General features: G+C 35.4%; 1 pseudogene; it reads left to right on the forward strand.

Annotated features, from left to right (window-relative positions):
- LOC129045435 (putative elongation factor 1-alpha-like 3) overlaps nt 1-21757 on the forward strand; it is a 121602-nt pseudogene extending 99845 nt beyond the window's left edge.
- The last annotated feature ends 724 nt before the right edge of the window (nt 21758-22481 follow it).

Here is a 22481-nt window from a genome sequence, read left to right on the forward strand (position 1 = left end):
CGAAGGCAGTCGCTTAACCAACTGAGCCACCCAGGCGCCCTGCTTAAACAATATTTAGAGAGAGGGTTAAAAATGAAAGAAAAGCTAACATATTTGCATTTGGTCTTATAGACTGTTTTCTTTTTTTAAGATTTTATTTATTTATTTATTTGACAGAGAGAGACACAGCGAGAAAGGGAACACAAGCAGGGGGAATAGGAGAGGGAGAAGCAGGCTTCCCGAGGTGCAGGGAGCCCAACGTGGGGCTCGATCCCAGGACCCTGGGATCATGACCTGAGCCGAAGGCAGACGCTCAGAGACTGAGCCACCCAGTCACCTCTTATAGACTGTTCTCAAACTTTTTTCATTATATACTCTTAGCAATAAAATTGTACAATATCATACATTAAATATGAATTTTAATTATTTCTTGTAATAAATATAAATCTAAAATATTACTGAGAATATTTGTATGCCTCCAATAGGTGAGCTTTCACATCCATTGGAGAATGTTCATCCTATTTTAAGAGCTCATTGGTGTATGCAATGATGCAAACGGGACAGGGACTGATGGTTTTTAAATATGACTGTGATAAAATTGCAGCAGGGGGCACCTGGGTGGCTCAGTCGTTAAGGTCTGCCTTCGGCTCAGGTCATGATCCCAGGGTCCTGGGATCGAGCCCCACATCGGGCTCCCTCCTCGGCGGGAAGCCTGCTCTCCTTCTCCCACTCCCGCTGTTTGTGTTCCCTCTCTAGGTGTGTCTCTCTCTGTCAAATAAATAAACAAAATCTTTGAAAAAAAAAATTGCAGCAGGATTTTAGAAGGTTAATCATTGACAGAATGCAGAAATAGGTGGAACAAGTGAGATGGAGACACTGAGACAAGTGAAAAGGCCATCTCCATGGTCCATACATAAAATAATAAGTTAGAGATCCAAGGTGGAGACAGCCTAGGAAACCATTTCTGATCACATCAACACACAATGCTTCCTGTATCCCAGCTCATTAGTATTAAAAAAGACACTGAGGGGCGCTTGGGTGACTCAGTTGGTTGAGCGGTCCACTCTTGATTTCAGCTCAGGTTATAATCTCAGGCTCTTTGGATAGAGCCTGTGTCAGACTCCATGCTCAGCGGGGAGTCTGCTTGAAATTCTCTCTCTCCCCCTCTCCCTCTGCCCCTCCCCCTGCTCACAGGCACTCTCTCTCTCTCTAAATAAATAAATCTTTAAAAACATTTTAAAAACATTGACTCTCCTACATCCAGTAGTCTGAAGATCTTGGGTAAATGGGGTAATATCTTTTACTCCCCCCGTCTTTAAGAATGTCTGTAGTGGCAGGAGAGAATCAAATAATGTTCATAAGAATGATTTTAATAATCTCGAACAAGTTAAATTATATTTCACATTGAATGTAGTGAAATATGCTGAACATGACTTCAAATTGTTTTGATAATAAACCTTTAAATATATCTTCTAAAACTTGTCCTACAGAGATTCTTCATATCAGTTAAGTGCTGTGTTATAATACACATTGTGTTTATATTAAAATCTGAACCTTCCAGATGTGAGTACATGTGAGCACTGAGGTGGACTGTATTAAAAACTTCCTGACATTTTGTATCCAGTTTTCAAACTGGCTACTCTAAATATTTTAATGCTTTCATGAATTAAATTTCCATAAAACTTTCATGGAAAATTCATCTTTATTTTCTTATATTTTATTTTTTTAAGTTTTTATTTAAATTATAATTAGTAACACAGAGTGTAATATTGGACTGGGTACTAGAAGTTGGTGACTCATCACTTATATACAACACCCAGTGCTCATCACAACAAGTGCCATCCTTAATACCTATCACTCATTTAATGCCTCACACCCCCTTCCCTCACACAACCCTGTTTGTTCTCAATAATTAATAGCCTCTTACTATTTTCTTTCTTTTTTTTTCTTCCTTCCCCTATCTTCATCTGTTTTGTTTCTTAAATTCCACATATGGGTGAAATCATATGGTGTTTCTTTTTCTCTGACTTATATCGCTTAGCATAATACATTCTAGCTCCATCCACATCGTTGCAAATGGCAAGATTCCATTCCTTTTGATGGCTGAGTAATATTCCAATGTGTATATGTGTGTGTGTGTATGTATCTTCTTTATCCATTCATCAGTCAATGGACATCTGGGCTCTTTCCATAATTTGGGTATTGTTGGTAGTGCTGCTATAGACATTCGGGGGCACATGCCCCTTCGATCAGTATTTTTGTATCCTTTGGTTAAATACCTAGTAGTGCAGTTGCTGGGTCATAGCATAGTTCTATTTTTAACTTTTTGAGAAAACTTCATACTGTTTTCCAGAGTGGCTGCACCAGTTTGCGTTCTCACAAACAGTGTAAGAGGGTTCCCCTTTGTCCTCACCAGCACCAAAATCTGTTATTTCCCATGTTATTAATTTTAGCCATTCTTATGGGTGTGAGGTGGTATCTCATCATGGTTTTGATTTGTATTTCCCTGATGATGAATGATGTTGAGCATCTTTTCATGTGTCTGTTTGCCTGATTGTCTTCTTTGGAAAAATGTCTATTCATGTCTTCTGCCCATTTCTTAACAGGATTATTTGTGTTTTGGGTGTTGAGTTTGGTAAGTTCTTTATAGATTTTGGATACTAACCCTTTATCAGATATGTCATTTGCAAATATCTTCTCTCATTCCATCGGTTGCCTTTTAGGTTTGTTCATTGTTTCCTTCGTTGTGCAGAAGCTTTTTATCCTCATGAAGTCCAATAGTTCATTTTTGCTTTTGTTTCCCTTGTCTATTTTCTCATATTTTATAATCAAATCAATTATATAAATTAATATAATAAATATAATATATAGTACACTGCATTTATTTGTCTGACAAAATTACATGCATGGTTATGCTTGTTAATAATTTTTAAATATTAAACAGCATTACATACAATCTACTTTCTCTTATAGCCAGAAATTCTGTATTTAGAGTAGACAGAATTCTATATGATTTTGCCTCTTTGTTTTAGAAAATGTGGGAAATTTTCCAGCAGACAAGTAATGTCTATTCAAAACTGACATTTTGTTCAGCTTATCTTATTTTATTATCTTATTATCTATTTCCAGAGCCACTGCCATCAGCAATTATGCAATTCTCAGTTCAGTGTATAATTTGATCTGCGGAATTTAAGTCTATTAGGGTTTCAGTTATATATAACATTCTAATTTAACTATCGTTCTTTACAGGAACAAAAGAAAAACAAGACAAATTTGTGATTTGAAATTTTACATGCAACAACTTTCATTACATGTAAACCACAACATATGCCTTTAATATTTAAATATTTTTGGTATTTAATATTAATAGTTTAAGTAATATTTTAATATTTTCTCAAAACATTTCCAAGTATGGGTATTTTCCAAGTTGCATATTCACTCATCCAAAGTACGAAATTAAAATACATTTACGTGTAAGTAAATTTACTCAATTTAGTTAAATGTCATTACCTTTAAAATGCACTCATTCTATCCCATAGTCAACAGTAATACTATTTTGAAATAACTGAGCTGTTCTTCCAACAGAAATAGAGTATGACTGGTTAAGGATTTAAACTAATATTAATGGGTGATAACTGGTTAGTGGTACTTATTTCAGAACTGTATTAAATGCTATAAATAATTTATATCTTTGGTACAACCACCTAAGAAGTATTTACTATCACTATTTTTATTTGCAGGTGGGAAAATGAGGCTAATATTCACAGAGGAAAAAGCATATCTAAGAACGGAAACATCTACCAGCTCAAATAGCAAGATGCTGGTGACAGAGATTCTCCTTAGTCAAGTGGCCTATTTCCAGAGCTACTGCCATCAGCAATTATGCAATTCTCACCCTCCAGTCAGTTTGGGTGGAAACATTGGAACAGAGGTTATTGCACCAAAGACTTGATGCGTGTGCCAATTTCAAAATGTGTTCAACAGCTAAGGGAAAGTAGTTTTATAGATCCTTTTGCCATTCTCAGTTGGATATGAACTCAAAAGTTAAAGCACACTGTTCCTTATAAGTTTCTCTCTTAAAAAAAAAAAAAAAAAAACTTTAGGGATTTACATTTTGGAATGCCAAATGCTATTACAGGTAACGGAAGAGAACAAATAGATAATCCCTCATCCCAAACCAGTAATTATATAACCTGGCTTGTAAAGACTCTGTTTCTGCATGCATTTATGTGAAACTAGGACAGGCATTTTCTACTTGAGTTAGTGGAAGTTGAGAGTACCAGTGCTGGCGAGTGCCTGAAAAAAAAACATGAAATATATTTTAAGTCTGTGAGTTGCGTTAGCATGTATGTAACACGGTGGATGATACCTTTAATAAAATCAGTACAATTCATTGAGCAACAACAAAAAAGGAACTGCAAGGCTTCTAAAAAGAGTGGCATAAGTATTCAGTATATACAATCTTATATATCATAGCTGATTCACAGGTAAGGATGTGCTCTCTAGAACAGCGAAGACGCTTCAGGGCATTTACAAATCTAAAGTGCTACGCAAACCTAGCATGTATGTGTCTCAGCCAGGGCCGGAGCCCATAGTCTTCATTAGAATCTCTCAAGGGTCCATATAACAACAACAAAATTTAAAGAAAACAGGATTTCAATTTTGTTCTTAATTTATAGTTGACCTAAGTAAACAATTGTAAATTAGCAGCTATTGTTCCCCAACACTATGAAGACAATATTTCACTAACTTCTGGTTCCTATTTTTGCAATGGTGAAATCTACTATTTTTTGGTAAGTAATCAGTCTTCTCTTAAGATCCCATTGCCTCAGTGTTTTGGGATGTTTTTGTGGCATCCTTTTCAGTTTGTTTGTTTGTTTTTTTCCCATGACTGGAAATCATGCTCTTGGCTCTAAAGATCCTTGTCTTTTACCAGTTCACAACAAATTCTCTCCTATTACCTTCACTGAAAGTACTTCTTCATTCTCAAATCTCTTCCAGATATGTGTTAAAATTAAACACGGAAAGCCATGATCTCATCCATTAATTTAAATTGAACATTGTTTTTCCGTATTTGTATTTATCTTTTGAGTTTAGAATATTTTCTTCCGCTCTATTACCTAGTTTATGTTTTTCATCTGTTTCCGTTAAGCTACTTAACATGTATTTTTTTTTTTTATTTCAATGATTACAATTACAGTTATCCCTTGCTTAGAATGACAGGACACATTCCAACACAAAAATTAACGTGATTAGTGATTCTGTTTCTTAGAAACTTGTTAATTAGTTGCATGAGACTTTCACCTGCACACTCTGCCCTGGGTCTTATGTGTTCAAAGCTCAGTTGAAGTCCTAACAATTGTTCTGATGATTGACCTGGTAAGAAATTGATTTTCTAAATATGGTGAATTGTAAGCAATCCATGCATCAACAACTTCATCTAAGTATAAAAGTAAGACATTTTGACATGTTTTGAGAATATTATCCCCAATATAACAAAGCTTTCAGGGTTAGGGCAACATGACATTTTCTGCACTCTCATTTTAGATTTTCTGAATGTGCATTTCACTGTGATCTCAATGAAAAGAAAGTAATAATTTTAACAAACAGTTGCTCCTCTTTTTAGGCCTTATAATTGAAAATTGAAATTTGATATTTTCTACATATAAATTTTCTTTTACAGAACATAAAGATTTTTTTCTTTTAAAAGGACATTTTTCATTTGAATTGAAATATTTGGTTAGTTAAAATTTATACTTAGCTGTTTCTCTTTATGACCACACTAATTATTATGTGATTTGGTTTGCTTAGAATAAAATTGTTTTTTTTTCTTTTCTTTTCCTCTCCTTCCTTTCCTTTCCTCTCCTTTCCTTTCCTTTCCTTTCCTTTCCTTTCCTTTCCTTTCCTTTCCTTTCCTTCCCTTTCCTTTCCTTTCCTTTCTTTCCTTTTTAAAATAAGAAAGTATCAATTTGGAAATAACAGCATTTTATAAATGGAACATGTATTATAAAATAAAATTATTCTAATACCTTCTATCCCTGGTCTTCAAAGAATGTAATGATTAACTACAGTTTGAAAATAGCTTCACAACTGGATCTAGGCAGTAGCCTTACAGGATGTAATTACAATGTATACATTTTAATATATAGATGATAATTTGAATATTATTGAGCTTAGTTGGTAAACACTGTAATTAAGGTCATGTACAGATTTCATGGTTACTTATGCTTCTAAAATCTTATAAGTTCTAATCTCAGTGAAAGTCTTTATTTCAATTGAAGTTTGAACCAAATTTATTTTTATAGTAGAAGAAGTCATTTTTCCATCTTACGGAAAAGCATTATTTTTCTCAATTCCATTTCATTGACTTTGTTGTTGCTATTTACATTATTTTAAGGTACCGGTTTGTCGTGACAAAATATAGTAACTTGATATATTAACATATTCATTTTAAATGGAAATGTGAATAAAGATGTAGTAGATATAAGTAGATGGAATTAAGATATTACATGCATACTCTTCCTTATACATCAAAATACAATATGTCATCAATAAACATAGCCAGTACCATAATAAATTACCTTTCCTCCAATTTCTATAAATTAATGTACAATAGTCCACCCTTATCCGTGTTTTCACTTTCTGTGGTTTCAGTGGTCAGCCACGGTCCAGAAGCAGAGGATCCTCCTGATGTCTCATCAGAAGGTCAATAGTAGCCCAACAGCCACATCACAATGCCTTTGCCATTCACCTCCCTTCATCTTATCACATAAGCATTTTATCATCTTACATCATCATCATAAGAAGGGAGAGTGCAGTACAATAAGATCTTTTGAGAAAGAGACAGCATTTGCTCAACTTTTGTTACGATGTATTGCTATAATGGCTCAATTGTATTATTAGTTACTGTTGTTAATCACTTGCTGTGACTAATTTATAAATTAAACTTTATCACGGTATGTATGCTTAGGAGAAAAACATAGATATATAGAGTTTGGTTCTATCTGTGGCTTCAGACATCCCCTGAAGATTGGGATTGTACCCCTGGGTGGATAAGGGAGACTACTGTATTTTAGAAGACTTTTGAAAACAACTCTTCCAGAGATAACAAAGAAAACTATATACTACCTAAAGTTAGGAATAGGCATTTGCAAAGGCACAGAGGTAGAAGTCTGAGTTGGTAAAGTTCCTCTAGAAGCTGTCAAAAATGTAGGCCTGCCTAGGAGGATCCAAAACATCACCTTCAAAAAAGTAACTCATTAAAAGTATGTGTAAGATAGAAATACTGTCAAAACTAACTTACATATGTGTTGAAACAATCAAATTTTTGTTAAGACATAAACACACACACACACACACACACGAATATGTTTACATTCTTTGCAATCCAAAAACTGAGTGGATTCAGTTTATGTGAAGATTCTGTGATTGTATAATATGAATTACATGGAGTTTAAATACAAGTTCCTCCTCAGGTTCTCTGAGATACATTTTAACCTACAGACTACCAGATATTATCTAAATCAAGTAGTAGCAGTTAGATCTGTGACGGGGTGTGATTAAACCACTTCATTAAAATGAAGCCATTGTAAACATTTGTGCTTATGAGGAATGTATGATATTTTAAAGTGTTCCTGGTAGATTCCTATATAGCTAATCTGGATCACCTCCATTCCCCCCCAAAAAGAAATAGCTTATTTCATTTACCAACCCCAAGGCCCCCCAAACCCAAATTTATTAAACAATAAATTTATTATATATCATAATTCTCTGAATCAGAAAATCCACATGGCACCAATAGAGTTCACTCTTCAGATTCACTTGACAAATGGACTGGGCTGAATGATCTGGTTTGCACTGTGGTTGAATGCTGTTCAGCTGGACTCAGTTGACAGTCTCAGGGTAATTAGAATTTATACCTTGCAACTCAGGGTTTCTAGAGAAGTACTTCAAGAGACCCAGGCCCAAGCTAAAATGTCCTTTTTGGCCGAGCCTCCGCAACTCCTGAAAGGTCAGTTCTACTACATTACTTTGGACTAACAATTCACAAGACCAGCTCAGATTCAGTGAAAGGAAAAAATTTGATTCTCTCTTACTTAGAGGAGTGGCAAGGTATTTACAGACACCTCTAATCTACCATACAGATGAAACTAAAAAACTTGTTTTTAAAAAATTGCTTTCATTTTAATATGTTGTTCTTCATATTAACTAGAGTAATTGTCTTTCCAACACAATCCTTAAGAATACCCTACTACGGGGCGCCTGGGTGGCTCAGTCGTTAAGCGTCTGCCTTCAGCTCAAGTCATGATCCTGGTCCTGGGATTGAGTCCCGCATCGGGCTCCCTGCTCGGCAGGGAGTCTGCTTCTCCCTCTGACCCTCCCCCCTCTCATGCTCTCTATCTCATTCTCTCTCTCAAATAAATAAATAAATAAAATCTTAAAAAAAAAAATACCCTACTACGTGTACAATAGGAATTGTTTCTGGACTTAGAATTAATTATAACAAAGTAGCTATCTTCTTGTTTTAAGACCCTACATTTAATGGAGTAAGGATACAATCAGGGTAATAAGACTTGTTAAATCATAGGTAAAATATGTTTCCCTCTATAAATGAGAAATTATTCTAATTTCTATTATAAGCCTTTGTTACTTTCACTATCTTTGTACATTAAAAAAATCATATCTTAAGTCATTCTGTACATACAGACTCTCATAATTATTTTTATCTTAACTAAACATTCATTTGTAATAAAACATGCATATGGTAATTCAGTAAATTGTACCTCAATAGTGAAGTGTTATGGATTTATTATAATATTAATTTATATCCTTGGAACTTTAGGAGGTATCTTGTGGTGCCTCACTACTGTTTTTATCACTCAGGAAAAATGACATTTTGTGTTCTCACCTCTGAACAGAAATAAAAGCAGATGCAGAAAACTTGATGGGGAAAAATGTAAATAAGACAATTTGATGTTTCATAGCATGGATTGTTAACATGTTTAAATTTAATTTATCTCATACAATAATGAAGTATAACTAATAGGTAATATAAAATGATTACCTTGTTACAAATGATATCCTAAATGTAATTAAATGTGTTATGCAATCAGTACTTACTTTGTTAAACCGAGTGCAGCCATGCCTGTGATCTCCTTTGTTTTGAAGGTATAATATCTTTGAAATGTTGAAAATAAATGTGTTGGTTTCAGCTTATGCTGAAATATAAAAGCATTTTTGAACATTAGAAAGAGGGACCTAATCTTCCAAATTTCTTAGGCTTGATATTATAATAAAAAGTATGGCTTTGATTTATTAATGGTTGGGTTCTTTTCTATACCTTTATAGTACAGTTAAGAATTATGTGTTCTGTTCTAAACTAAATGTTTTGCTCCTAAAAGTTTTCTAACATATAGGCAATTTTATTTCATTTTTTAAATCTCCATTCAGTTTTATCGATAAACTTTTAAGTTTGTAAAGCAAACAAACAAAAACATGAAGCATAGTTTCGGAATAAAAGTAGCCAAAAGTATTTGTAATGTTGAATATTTTATTTTCATCAATAACTAGCTTTCCACGGCCTGCTTATATGGAAGTTACTAATTGTTTTATTATTAAGATAAGTATGTCATTAATTCCAGTACCTGTCAGATTACCTAATGACCCAGGCTTCAACTAGCAAGGAATAAGCAAATTAGATAAGTTCAGTTTTCATCAGTCAATATAAGCAGTTTTCAACTAGAATTTCCTCTAATTCTCATACCAAAAGCAGATAAGAAATTTTCATGTCTCAACTGTTAAGATATAATGACATTAATTAATAACTGCATCAGAGGAACAGGCTAAAATTTAAAGAAGAATATTTTTAAATTATGAAATGACTAGACATACCTGAAACATGTGTATGATATTTAAATGAAATTAATCACTTTGGAGAGAAAAAGATTTCATTTAAATAAAGCATTTATGCATAGGTTTGAGACAAGGAAGAAATCTCTAGAGTTGGAGATTTTTTTTTTTTTTAAGTCTGAAATATATCAAATAGATACATGGGGGAAAGTGTGAGAACTGATTTTCAAATAATAATAAAAAAAGAAGTTTATTTTGACTCAATGATGATTTACTTAAAATTCTATTCATATTACAGCAAAGTTTTTTATTTCTGCCTTTTGCAACTCAAAGATAATACAATTATTGAACACTTAACTCCCACTTTTATTGTCTTAAATGTCTCTAATTGCAAACATCTTTCTTTACAGAAATAATTCTGATTCTTGGGAAAAATCTGAGACTTGCCAGGAAGACTCATTCTGTAATGATGTAACAATAATGTACTGACAAAAATCTCAACACACAAACTCCTAATAAAACACTTAAATCCAAGTGACTAGTAAGGATCGAGGAAAGTTGCTCAAGTGCTTTGTAAAGCTTTCTGCTTTAAATAGTTTTCTAAAACAGGAACCTTACTTCAGTATGAAGATATATTTTATAAAAAGATATATTATAAATAGCTGTAAATATCTAAACCAAAGCACATCAACATATTATGTTGGATCTCTCCTGTAAACAGCTTACAAGGTTTTGTTTTGCAAATCTATTTTATGAAATTTGTATAAAAATCCCAGAGCGTTTTCTTTTTCCAGATTTACCCAAAGCAAAGTGTGCAGATATATGTGGGAAATAATCAAATGGGGATTTTTGCTATTAATACTTTGACTTAAAAAACAAAATGTTTTTTTCTATTTTCTCTAACAGAATTATCATTGTGTCTTTTAATATTATGGAAACTGAACTTGGTGACTCGTATAACATTTCTATTACTATAGTTATAATCAGGAAAAAAAGCCATAATTTATTAAATGCAACTTGAGAGAGTGAAGCATATTAGTTATAGCAGCTCCTGTGACAAAGCAATGAAGAACAGCTCCGGTTTGTTATTCGGTCTCATTTTCAGTCATCTACAGGATTTTTCATTTGTTTCTCATTTTAGGAAATTGTTTTTCCTGGCTTCAGACTCAGACTGAAACAGCGGGTTTCCTGTGGCTTGAGCTTGCTGGCCCACAGACGGGAAGTATAGCGTGCTGTCCTGGTTCTCAGGCTTTCAGACATCAACAGCCTTCTGGATCTCCAGCTTCCTGACTGCAGATCTTGGGACTTGTCAGCCTCCAGAATTGTGTGATCCAGTTCCTTGTAATAAATCAGTCTCTCTCGTTCTCTCTCTGATAATTAGGGATAGAGAGATATATATCTCTTATTGGTTCTGTTTTTTGTTGTTGTTGTTGTTGTTGTTGTTGTTTTAGAATTCTAATACACTAGCATTATATGTTTACCTGGATATTTCCTGTGTCTCTTACTTTTCACTTTCATGATAAGTGAATAGTGAGGGTTGGCTTATCTCTGTCAACTAGATGGACAAACAAAGCAGAACCTTTCCGTTATACATTTTGTATCTCTAATCACTCAGCACAGAACCTAAATGCTAAAGTAAATGAACACATAGTTTTAACCTAGCATGACTTTCTTAATTTTTTCAAATATAATTTTATTTTATTTTATTTTTTTTAATTTATTTTTCTTTCAAGATTTTATTTAAATTCAAGTTAGTACATATATACTGTAGTATTAGTTTTAGGAGTAGAATTTAGTGCTTCATCAGTTGCGTATAACACCCTGTGCTCATTACATCAAGTGCCCTACTTAATGCCCATCACCCAGTTACCCCATCCCCCTACCCACCACCCTTCAACAACCTTCAGTTTGTTCCCTGTAGTTAAGTCTCTTATGGTTTGCTTCCCTCTGTATCTTTATCTTATTTTACTTTTCCTTCCTTCCCCCATGTTCATCTGTTTTGTTTCTTAAATTCCACATACGAGTGAAGTCATATGGTATTTGCCTTTCTCTGACTGACTTATTTCACTTAGCATAATACACTCTAGCTCCATCCACGTCATTGCAAATGACAAGATTACATTATTTTTGGTGATTGAGTAATATTCCATTATATATATATATACATACCACATCTTTTTTATCCAGCCATCGATTGATGGACATTTGGGCTCTTCCCATGTTTTGGCTATTGTGGAGAGTGCTGCTATAAACATTGGGGTGCATGTGCCCCTTTGAATCAGTATTTTTGTATCTTTTGGATAAATACCTAGTAGTAGAGTTGCTGGGACATAGGGTAGTTCTATTTTTAACTTTTTGAGGAACCTCCATACTGTTTTCCAGAGTGGCTACATGAGTTTGCATTCCCCTTTCTCTGTATCCTTGCCAACATCTGTTGTTTCCTGAGATGTTAATTTTAGCCATTCTGACAGGTCTGAGGTGATATCTCATTGTAGCTTTGATTTGTATTTCCCTAATGATGAGTGATGTTGACCATTTTTTTCATGTGTCTATTAGCCATTTGTATGTCAAATATGATTTTAAAATAGCAATATCTAGAAAGTATAGACTTTGGTGTCCTGCGTTACTTAGTGTGAACACATTTATATGCAGGAATGAACAAAAACTATCCCAATATTCTGGTGCATCTGGTATGGATTAGACATGCATGAGTTTTGAAACACAAAATACTTTAGAGGGTTGGGTATGAAGAGGCTCTGATACCAGTCTGCTACAACTCACTTATTTTATATATAAGGAAACTGAGATCCAAGGGAACAAAATGACTTATCTTAAGGTGGCATGACTAATTAAATTAATACCAAAGGCAAGGATAGAATCAGGGCTTATCATGGAGCCACTCCAGCAGGAAAGAGTAATTTATCACAGACCTTGTTGAAAATTAATAGTGCAAACTGAAGATAAAAAGAATAATAAGGTTTTTGTAGGTTTTTTTTTTTTTTTTTTTTTTTTTTTTAACTTCTCTGGAGAAAGTCCGCTCTCATTTTCTGGATCCAGAGCAGTGGGCCTCCAAGAACACTCCTCCTTTGCTCAAATCCTATTCTTATACTGTTCTGGTAAAATCAAGAATGTTGATCATTTCTTATGACCTTCTTTCTAAGTGCTTAAATTAATGATTTGCATTATAGATCAAATAACTTGAAAATACTTCCAAAACACAAGAGCAAACATAGGTAGTCAACCCCCTGTCCCTTTATCTAGCTTTCTTACTTTCATATATCTCAACATCATCACTTCTCATTTTGTATCTTTAAAAATACATGTAAATGGGGCTCCTGGGTGGCCCAGTCGGTTAAGTGACTGAATCTTGGTTTCAGCTCAGGTTGTGATCCCAGGTTCATGGGATGGAGCACTACGTCTGGCTCCGTGTTCAGCTCAGTCTGCTTAGGATCCTCTTCTCCCTCTCCCTTTTGCCCTCCCCCCACCCCCTTTCTCTCTCTCAAATAAATACAATATTTAAAAATAAATAAATACATAAATTTACATGTAAAATAGAAAAAGTAGAAGGATAAACATCAAAACACTAATTATTCATATCACCCAATGAGACCTAGGTAATGTTTTTTTATAAATCTTTTTTCCCTAAGATTTTATTTATTTATTTGACAGAGTTAGAGAGTGAGAACAAGCAGGGGGAGTGGCAGGCAGAGGGAGAAGCAGGTTCCCTGCTGACCCAGAGAGCCCAACGAAGGGCTCGATCCCAGAACCCTGGGATCATGACCTGAGCCGAAGGCAAATGCTTAACCAATTGAGCCACCCAGGTGCCCCCTAGGTAATGCTTTTTATTTATTTATTTATTTATTTATTTATTTATTTATTTATTTAATTTATTTTTTTTAAAGATTTTATTTATTTATTTGAGAGAGAGAGAATGAGAGAGAGCACATGAGAGGGGGGAGGGCCAGAGGGAGAAGCAGACTCCCTGCTGAGCAGGGAGCCTGACGCGGGACTCGATCCCAGGACTCCAGGATCATGACCTGAGCCGAAGGCAGTCGCTTAACCCACTGAGCCACCCAGGCACCCTAGGTAATGCTTTTTAAAAAGGCATTTTAATTTACTAACTATATCAGTTCAAACTTGTGTGTCATGCACAAGCTTACAACCCTTTTACTTCTTTTCAGTGGTGAAATTTTAAATATATGAAAAGGATCAATATATGGATTTAATGTAGTAATTATTGGATAAATCTACTTTTTCTCTGGTCAATCATCTTCCATTGGAAGAGCATGTTGTTAAGCTACTAATTCAGTCTCCTAATTCATCAATACCACTATTGTTTTTTTTTTTTTAAGATTTTATTTATCTATTTGACAGACAGAGAGACAGCGCGAGAGGGAACACAAGCAAGGGGAGTGAGAGAGGGAGAAGCAGGCCTCCAGCTGAGCAGGGAGCCCGATGCGGGGCCCGATCCCAGGATCCTGGGACCATGACCTGAGCCGAAGGCAGACGCTCAACGACTGAGCCACCCAGGCGCCCCAATACCACTATTGTTATAGATGTTGTTAAATCATTCAAAAGGCCAGCTGTCAGTTAATTCCAGATTCCAAGTTTCATGTTTCCTGTCTCATACCACAAGTTTACACACTCAAAGTTTCCCAATAGAACTTTTCCTCGAATAATCCCATCTTATGGCCTCTAGTAAAAATCCTAGACATGTTTAAAAGGTGTCAGTTCTAATTAATTGCATATTGGGTAAACTTGTTTTTTAAATTTATTCATGATGCTTTCGAAGCTAAAGAACATTTATGCAAAATATAGTGTCCATAAATGTATTTTCACAGCCTACTGGGGCCAAAAGTTTCACATAAGTTCATTCCTTGTGCTTTCTTCTGCCAAGGTCAAAGACCATTTTCCATGAGCTATTGCTACTTCCTTCTAGATGAGTATACAAAGATAGCCCTTCTCAGGTCAGTGTGTACGCTATTTCCCAACCAAGTCTCCTAGAATGCTGTCTAACAATCTGTTGAGTTTTTTTTTTTTTTTTTTAAGATTTTATTTATTTATTTGACAGAGATACACAGCGAGAGAGGGAACACAAGCAGGGGGAGTGGGGGAGGGAGAAGCAGGCTTCCCGCCGAGCAGGGAGCCCGATGCGGGGCTCGATCCCAGGACCCTGGGATCATGACCTGAGCTGAAGGCAGACGCTTAACAACTGAGCCACCCAGGTGCCCCCAATCTGTTGAGTTTTTTAATCCTTTTTTTTTTTTTTTTTTTTGTAAAACATATCCTCTATTCAGGCCACTTGTTATCCTTTGTCTTCCTTCTAAAATATCATGCATTCTGAATGGCAATAGAAGCTCATGGGTCTTTTTCCTCAGTCAAAACAAGTTTGGTTTACCGTACAACTTCTAGACTTCAGCCAATATCACTCAAGTTTCTCTTGAATGTTTCAGACAATTTTGTCTTATCCACCAAACATATTGTTGCCAGTGAGTTTAGTGATTAAGTACAGTTTGATAACTTATCTTGGAACCAGAAAAGTTGACCTCCTCAGCGGAATGTCGTATGGCTAGCTGTTGCTTCCAAATATAGTTTAGTTGGAGTATTCCAAAGAACTCCTTATAGGTATTCTCAAAGAGCATAGGGACTATTGTGAGCCAACCAAGTCTTCCTAAACTAACATTGATTTCAGTTTGCTAAGTATTCTTTATCTTGATTTTGGCCTCTACTCTCAAAAATCTTGGGACAGAATACTACAATAATTTGAATACCAAAGATATTTTAAGTCCATTTTATCTAGGTAATTTTCTCAACATATTATAATGTGAGTCAATAATTGCATAATAGTCCATGGCTCTGTTGTTGAACAAAATTCTTTGTAGGTGCTTGAGATGTAAGACTTACCATAGGTTATCCCCCAAAAGCTGTCCAATGTGATTACCATAACCTGTAAAATGGGAAACAAAAGAAAAGTCAGCTTTAGAGTTATCTCAAATGTTCATCCACACAGTGTTATTAAAATCATTGAGATGCATCATCAATTAGATAATGTAGAATGAATGTTTACTAAATTCACCAGGACCCGTCTTGGTCTTCAGATTCAAACAGAGGAAGATATTCTGACAGGAAATACTTTAACCCTTATAGGCATCTGTGAATGGAGATAAGAATATGATCTTCTTGCTATCTACACACGAAAGTATTGTTACCTTTTCCTTTTTTGCATTACCAATTTCTTGCTCCTGTTCAATCAGAAATTGTGTCCATTTCTTTCCATTTGTTATTAAATTTCACCCAGAAACTCCCCTTGGGGTAGAACTGTCAAGTTCAGCAAACTGACTGATAGAGCTGGCCCCAACATAAGACTTATTGATGGTTCCTCTTTTGTCCATTCCCAGATATATTATGTAGGGATGGAAAAGTATAGGCTAATGAAACTGCTCAACCACTAGGTAGCAAAAAAGGCAGAACCATTAATCTCAATTTAGATAGGTGTCAGGAAGGAACAACCACCTCATTATTTCTTAAGAACTCAAATACTTAATATTTGGAATCATCATGATGTCATGTTTAGAAACTGATTTTTCTTTTTGTCTGGAACTAGTAATTGCAGTCTAGGTCCCAGAACTGCTGGATCAGGTAGAAAAAAAGAAGAAGGAGCAGGAGAAGGGAGAGGGGGAGAGAAATGAGAGGGAGAAGGAAGAGAAAAAGAAAGAAGAGGAGGAGGAGGAGAAGCGGAAAGAGGAGTTGATAAGTTCATGTAAGTTCATTCTTACATCATGTTCCACCATCTATTCTCTATTTTTTCCTTGTTACATCATCAATCTATAAAATGGTAAATCCCCTTTACTTCCACACATTGTTTTAACACATAAATCATTCTATCATGCAAGCTATCTGCTCAGTCTCCAATCATCTCCCAATTTTGTAACCAGATCTTTCAATGGTTCATTCCAAATTTCAAACTTTGTGGGTTGGAAGGTTTATGAAAAGCCCATTGTATATGAAGTTTCTTAACTCATTGTTGTGCTCCACCTGCTGTAAAGTAGGTTTCTTATTCAGGTGACTTAAAGGGTTGCACATTAAAAACTGTTTATTTTCTCTTGCAGACAATAGCGTTGGAGGTGTCTGCTTCAATTACTGAGTGTACAATTCCAAATCTGGAGTGACCTTTTATCCTAGTTAAGACCCATGACTAGAGCCATGGATAACTTGCCAGTATCATCCCCTCCTTAGCTGCAGGTTAGCCGGATTCCCTCAGGGTGCTTTTAGGTGATTTTAGTTTCTCAGGGTCTTGTTGAACAGAGTTGTTAGACACATTTTTGAGGTTCTGAGGACAGTGAGGTGTATCTTTTCTGCCATTTTTTAAAGTCTGAATGGCTCAATGAACACTCACCTCGTGTACTCCAGTGATCACTTCCAGAGTGAAAAAGAACATTTGTTTTTTAGGTCCAGTTCCATTCTGAAGTATACGTGTGAGTACATGTGTGTGCACATACACACACCCACACACCTCATTATATATATCTTTGTATTCATTATATACATATTCATTATTCCTATTCATTATATACATCTTTGGTTTGTCATCTTCAAAACCATATTTTTTTTTCATGACAATATTGCCACATACTAGGACTCCTTTTATTTTTTAATAATTTAAGGTACATTTTATGAAGCATATTGCCAATTCATTGGCTACTGCTTAAGAATTGGTACAAAGCTTTACTGTTTTATTATTTTTATCTAGTTCTTCAGATGCCACAAGGGACACTGCTCCTAATTCTGATAACTTAGTGGTCTTATTTTTTAGGTCTTCTTGCAAACTTCAGTCATTGGCCAGATACAATACAGTTGCATTTGTAATTGAGTGTCCTGGGAAGTACCATATGTGTACATTATTGCTGATTTAGCATCATTTATTAGGTGATCTTAGGGACACACATATTCAACTGTAGAGTCGGATAATTTCTCAGGTGGATCTAATATGGAACCCACAGGTATGGCAGCCACCTGTTCATGTATGGGATGGGTACCGCAGTAGCATATTTTTTAATATTTCATTCCCAACTCCTCTGTGTGTTTCCCTCTCTATTGGAATGTTATTTTGACATAATCCATGACATAAAAGGTATTTTGTGTCTCAAAATAATTTTATGTCCTTCCATAACATAAGGTTTCATTTGAAGCCCATTAACAGACCTAAAATTGTCTTTCAAAGGGAATTTATATGGCAACTGCTTCTGGCAAATTTCTACTCCAAAATCCCAGCAGTTATTATTGCTGGGTAACAGATATGAGCTTTTGCAAAAGACTCTAGACAGCATAAGAGCAAGTGGCTGACATTTATACCATTTGAGCATTGGGCTTGTACCACCCCAAGGAATAGACTGGGTAAGCCATTAGACTGAGTTCTTTGGAACTCTGAGTGTCTTCTGTTGTACATAAAAATTCATCCTTTTCCCTGGTACTTTTGTGAGAAGGGACTAGTAAAATTTTTATTTGTGGTATGTGATTTCTCTAGAGACCAACAACCCAATCAATCTTCATACCTCTTATTTTTATTTTGGAGATGGCAGAGAAAATAACTTATTTCTGGTTCTTTGAGGTATATTTCTAGTGTCTCCAGTCCAGGTAACTTTTAAGAATCTTACCATTTGTGCTTGACTCTGTAGTTTAGCTGGGTTAATCTATGACCCTCTGGTGGCCATATTGATTTATCAGCATTTAGTTCAGTCCACTTGACCTTCAGATTGAGTTGTCAACATTGTATCATCAATATGATGAATAGCAGTCTTTTTTTTTTTTTTTCATTTAATCAGATCTAAGTCTCTTCATAGCAGATTTTGTCAATAATCAGCAGGATCTATATCTGTGTGAGAATACAGCAAGTATTTGTTGGGTTTCATTCCACATGAATACAAATTAGTTTGGCTTCCTTTTGAGATAAGAATTGGGGAAGAAAACTCTAACCAAATTGTTCACAAAACATTGATCTCCTTTAATATGTTGTATTGTTTGAAATGTTAAAACCATACTGAATACAGCATGCTACTAAGGTAACACTTTGCCTAATTCTTCATATCCTACAAGTAAACTCAAGGATTTATTAGCTTTCCTCAGAATATGAAACAAGACTTTTAGGGTGCTAATTCAGGTGAAACCGAAATACACTTAAATAAAGCAAAAATCCCTTGATTACACCAAATATCCTACAGTTTTAAGTTAATCGCCTGAGTGGGTTTAGGTAATTCTAAAGATTTCCATCTAGCATACCGCATTTAAACGAGTGAAGAGTGGATTGGCATGGCTTCCTTTTTCTTAATGGTTTAAGTATGGAAAAAAAATCCCACATTCAGACATCATATCTATTCCCATAGTACTTTTTAATAGGGGTAATGCATTAGAATACAATACTTGCCTTCATAGGTTTCTACTTTGAGTCATTTTTACGTTTAAGGCTTCCAGAATTGTATCACCATATTCTCTAATAGAAGCAAGTCATCCCTTATTTTTTATTTTATTAGCAATTAATTTCATTAGCCAATTTGGGTATAAGAGTATAGTGTATATTGGTATCCAATAGTTTCCTTATCACCCTTTGGCATTTAATCCATATCAGTATAAATGGTCTCAGATCTCTTCTATTCCTGTGTCAAGGGATGCTTATCAACCCATCACACAGAATCATAACTCTCTCTTTTACTTCACACCATTTTAATCAGTACTTGTTCTGAAGAGACCATAGTTTCCATATGTGTGCTATCATCACAAATTTAAAAAAAATCATTTAGGCTAGGAAAATTTGAGTGAATCTGTTCCAGTCCTTTTATAGTCTAAGGAGTTGATGACCAGCCAGATCACCTAATACTTACTGTAATCTATTAAAAATTTTATAGCTACCTCATCTGCCTCCTATTTTATTTCATTTTAAATGGACTATAAAAATGCTTCCACTGGCTTAAGAGTCTCAAAATTATTCTGTGTTTTAATCTTGTTTTCTCTGTTCAAAATAATTTCTAATATTTTCCCACAATTGAATTTCATTTGGAGGACCTGAGCTAATAGCCTACCACAAATTATACTGCCTTCCTAACAGTAGGGTTAGATGGAGTCCAAGCAGTTGGAATACTTTTTATCAAAGCATGAATAACACTTGGTCAAAGATGTAAAATTAGGTGATACTTTGGTATCATCATAAAATGAATCTAAACGTACAAGCATTCTTAATATCTTTTGCCGCTTCAGATTCCCACTGAGTATCAAAGGGTGGTATGTCTTCTTGACTTCCTTTCAGATCATGTCTCTGCATTTTAAAAAGGACTTCTGGCAGCCTTGAAGTTTTGTTTCTTCATTTTACATTTTCACTAAAATAGCCCAAGGAATCCAAAAGAATTCTTGATGAATTTTCTCTCCGTAAAATTAAAAACCAAAACCCAAACCAAAAAACCCTAATTTAGTTATTTGTCCAACTTTAGATCTACTAATTCCATTACTATGTTGTCTTCCCATCAGTATGTGTGACCTCGAACCAGGTGTGGCTTGGGAGGCAAACCTGCCATCAGAGGATAATTTCATTTATTTTTCCTACAATGCCAACTGCAGCTATCACACAGGATTGCACACTCTAAGTACTTACAAATGACTGCATAAAGACAAAGCAGAGTATGCAAAGGTACCATCAAAATATGTGTGAGATATTTTGGGCCCAAGCAGCCTAGGCACAAGTTTGCAGCTAAAATCAGGTCATATAAACTAAATCATCATCATCATCATCTCTAAATTTTTAATAACAATGAAATAAGCTAGTATAGGATTCCACCCAGGGAGATTTGGGTGGACTCTAAATAACAGGTAATTAGTCCTACTACTATTTAGTAGATTTAATCCCCCTCTCGGTCAAGTTTAGTGCTGTGGTTCCAGACTTGCTGGGAGTTAAGATGGAACAACCACAGACAAGATAAAAGCTAACTTTATCTTTATGTATAAGATAATGTGTTTACATATCATTAGTTGAAGACCATGAGTGGAATCCAGAAAGAGTAAAAAGGTTTCCTTTCCATCTGTGTCACAATGATCTAGTTACCAGAACACAGGTGTTATGAAAGCCACCACTAAATCTAAGCCTAAATGGGAAAGAAAAAAAATTCATACCAATAACGTCATCCTGCTACTGGCCATCTGATCTACAAATGTGGTGGATCAACAAAGAATCATTGAAAAATCTTAGAAGGAAGCTGCTGGGATAGGAAACGCTCCTTCAAGGATGTCTGAGTTTTGGATAAGCTGAAAGATGAACATGAGTATTGTAACATCATTGACAGCTCTTTGTGGAAATTTGAGACCAGTAAGTATCATGTCACCATCACTGATACCTCGGGATACAGAGACTACCAGGAACATGATTACAGGTACATCTCAGGCTGATTGTGCTGTTCTGATTGTTGCTGCTGGTATTGGTGAATTTGATGCAGGTGTCTCCATTCAGATTCTGACTTACACACTGGGTGTGGAAAAACTAATTGCTAACAAAATGGATTCCTTCAGCTGGAAGAGATATGAGGAAATTGTTACAGAAATCAGCACCAACATTTTAAAAATTGGGTACAATCTCAATACAGGTGCACTTTTGCCAGTTTCTGGTTGAAATGATGACAAGATGCTGGAGCCAAGTGCTAACATACCTTGGTTCAAGGAATGCAATATCACCCCTAAAGATGGAAATGCCATTGGAACTATGTTGCTGGAAGCTCAGTATTGCATCCTCCCACCAACCTATTCAACTGGTAAGACCTTTCTTCTGCCCCTCCAGGATGTCTACAAAATTGGTGGTCTGGGTCCTATCTCTGGGCTGAATAGAGACGGGTGTTCTAAAACTTGGCAGGTGGTCACCTTCGCTCCAGTCAGCATTACAAGTGAAGTCTGTTAAGCTGCACCATAACATTTTGAGTAAAGCTCTTCCTGGGGACAAATGTGGGCTTCAATGTCAAGAATGTGTCTGTCAAAGATATCCATTGTGAGGGCGCCTGGGTGGCTCAGTTGGTTAAGCGACTGCCTTCGGCTCAGGACATGATCCTGGAGTCCCGGGATCGAGTCCCACATCGGGCTTCTTGCTCAGCAGGGGGTCTGCTTCTCCCTCTGCCCTCTTCCCTCTCATGCTCTCTCTCTCTCTCTCTCATTCTCTCTCTCTCAAATAAATAAATAAAATCTTAAAAAAAAAAAAAAAGATATCCATTGTGATGTGGCTAGTGACAGGAAAAAAAAAAAAAAATGACCCATGAAAGGAAACAGCTGACTATAAGGCTCAAGTGATTCTCCTGAACCATCCAGGCCAGGTCAATGGTAGCTATGAATCTGTGCAGGCGCACATATACATTTATAATCTAAATTTGTTTGCACCTACAGCTTTTTTGTAAATATAAACTGTAATTTGTTGTCTATTTTGAATTTGCTTTACTGCAATATTTGTCATTCATGAACATTATATTCCTTTAGAAAGTTGATTTAAAAAAAAAAAGAACATCTGTGAACCATATATGGTTAATAAGGAATGCCTTTAAGGCAAAAAAAAAAAAAAAAGACACACAACTCACATTGCTTGCAACTTTGCTGAATTGAAGAAGAAAATGTATTGCCTTTATGGGGAGAGACTA

This window comes from Mirounga angustirostris, unplaced genomic scaffold (genome assembly GCF_029215605.1).
Source record: "Mirounga angustirostris isolate CCGP_5_RB_7025 unplaced genomic scaffold, mMirAng1.0.hap1 SCAF_1, whole genome shotgun sequence".
Lineage (NCBI taxonomy): Eukaryota > Metazoa > Chordata > Mammalia > Carnivora > Phocidae > Mirounga > Mirounga angustirostris.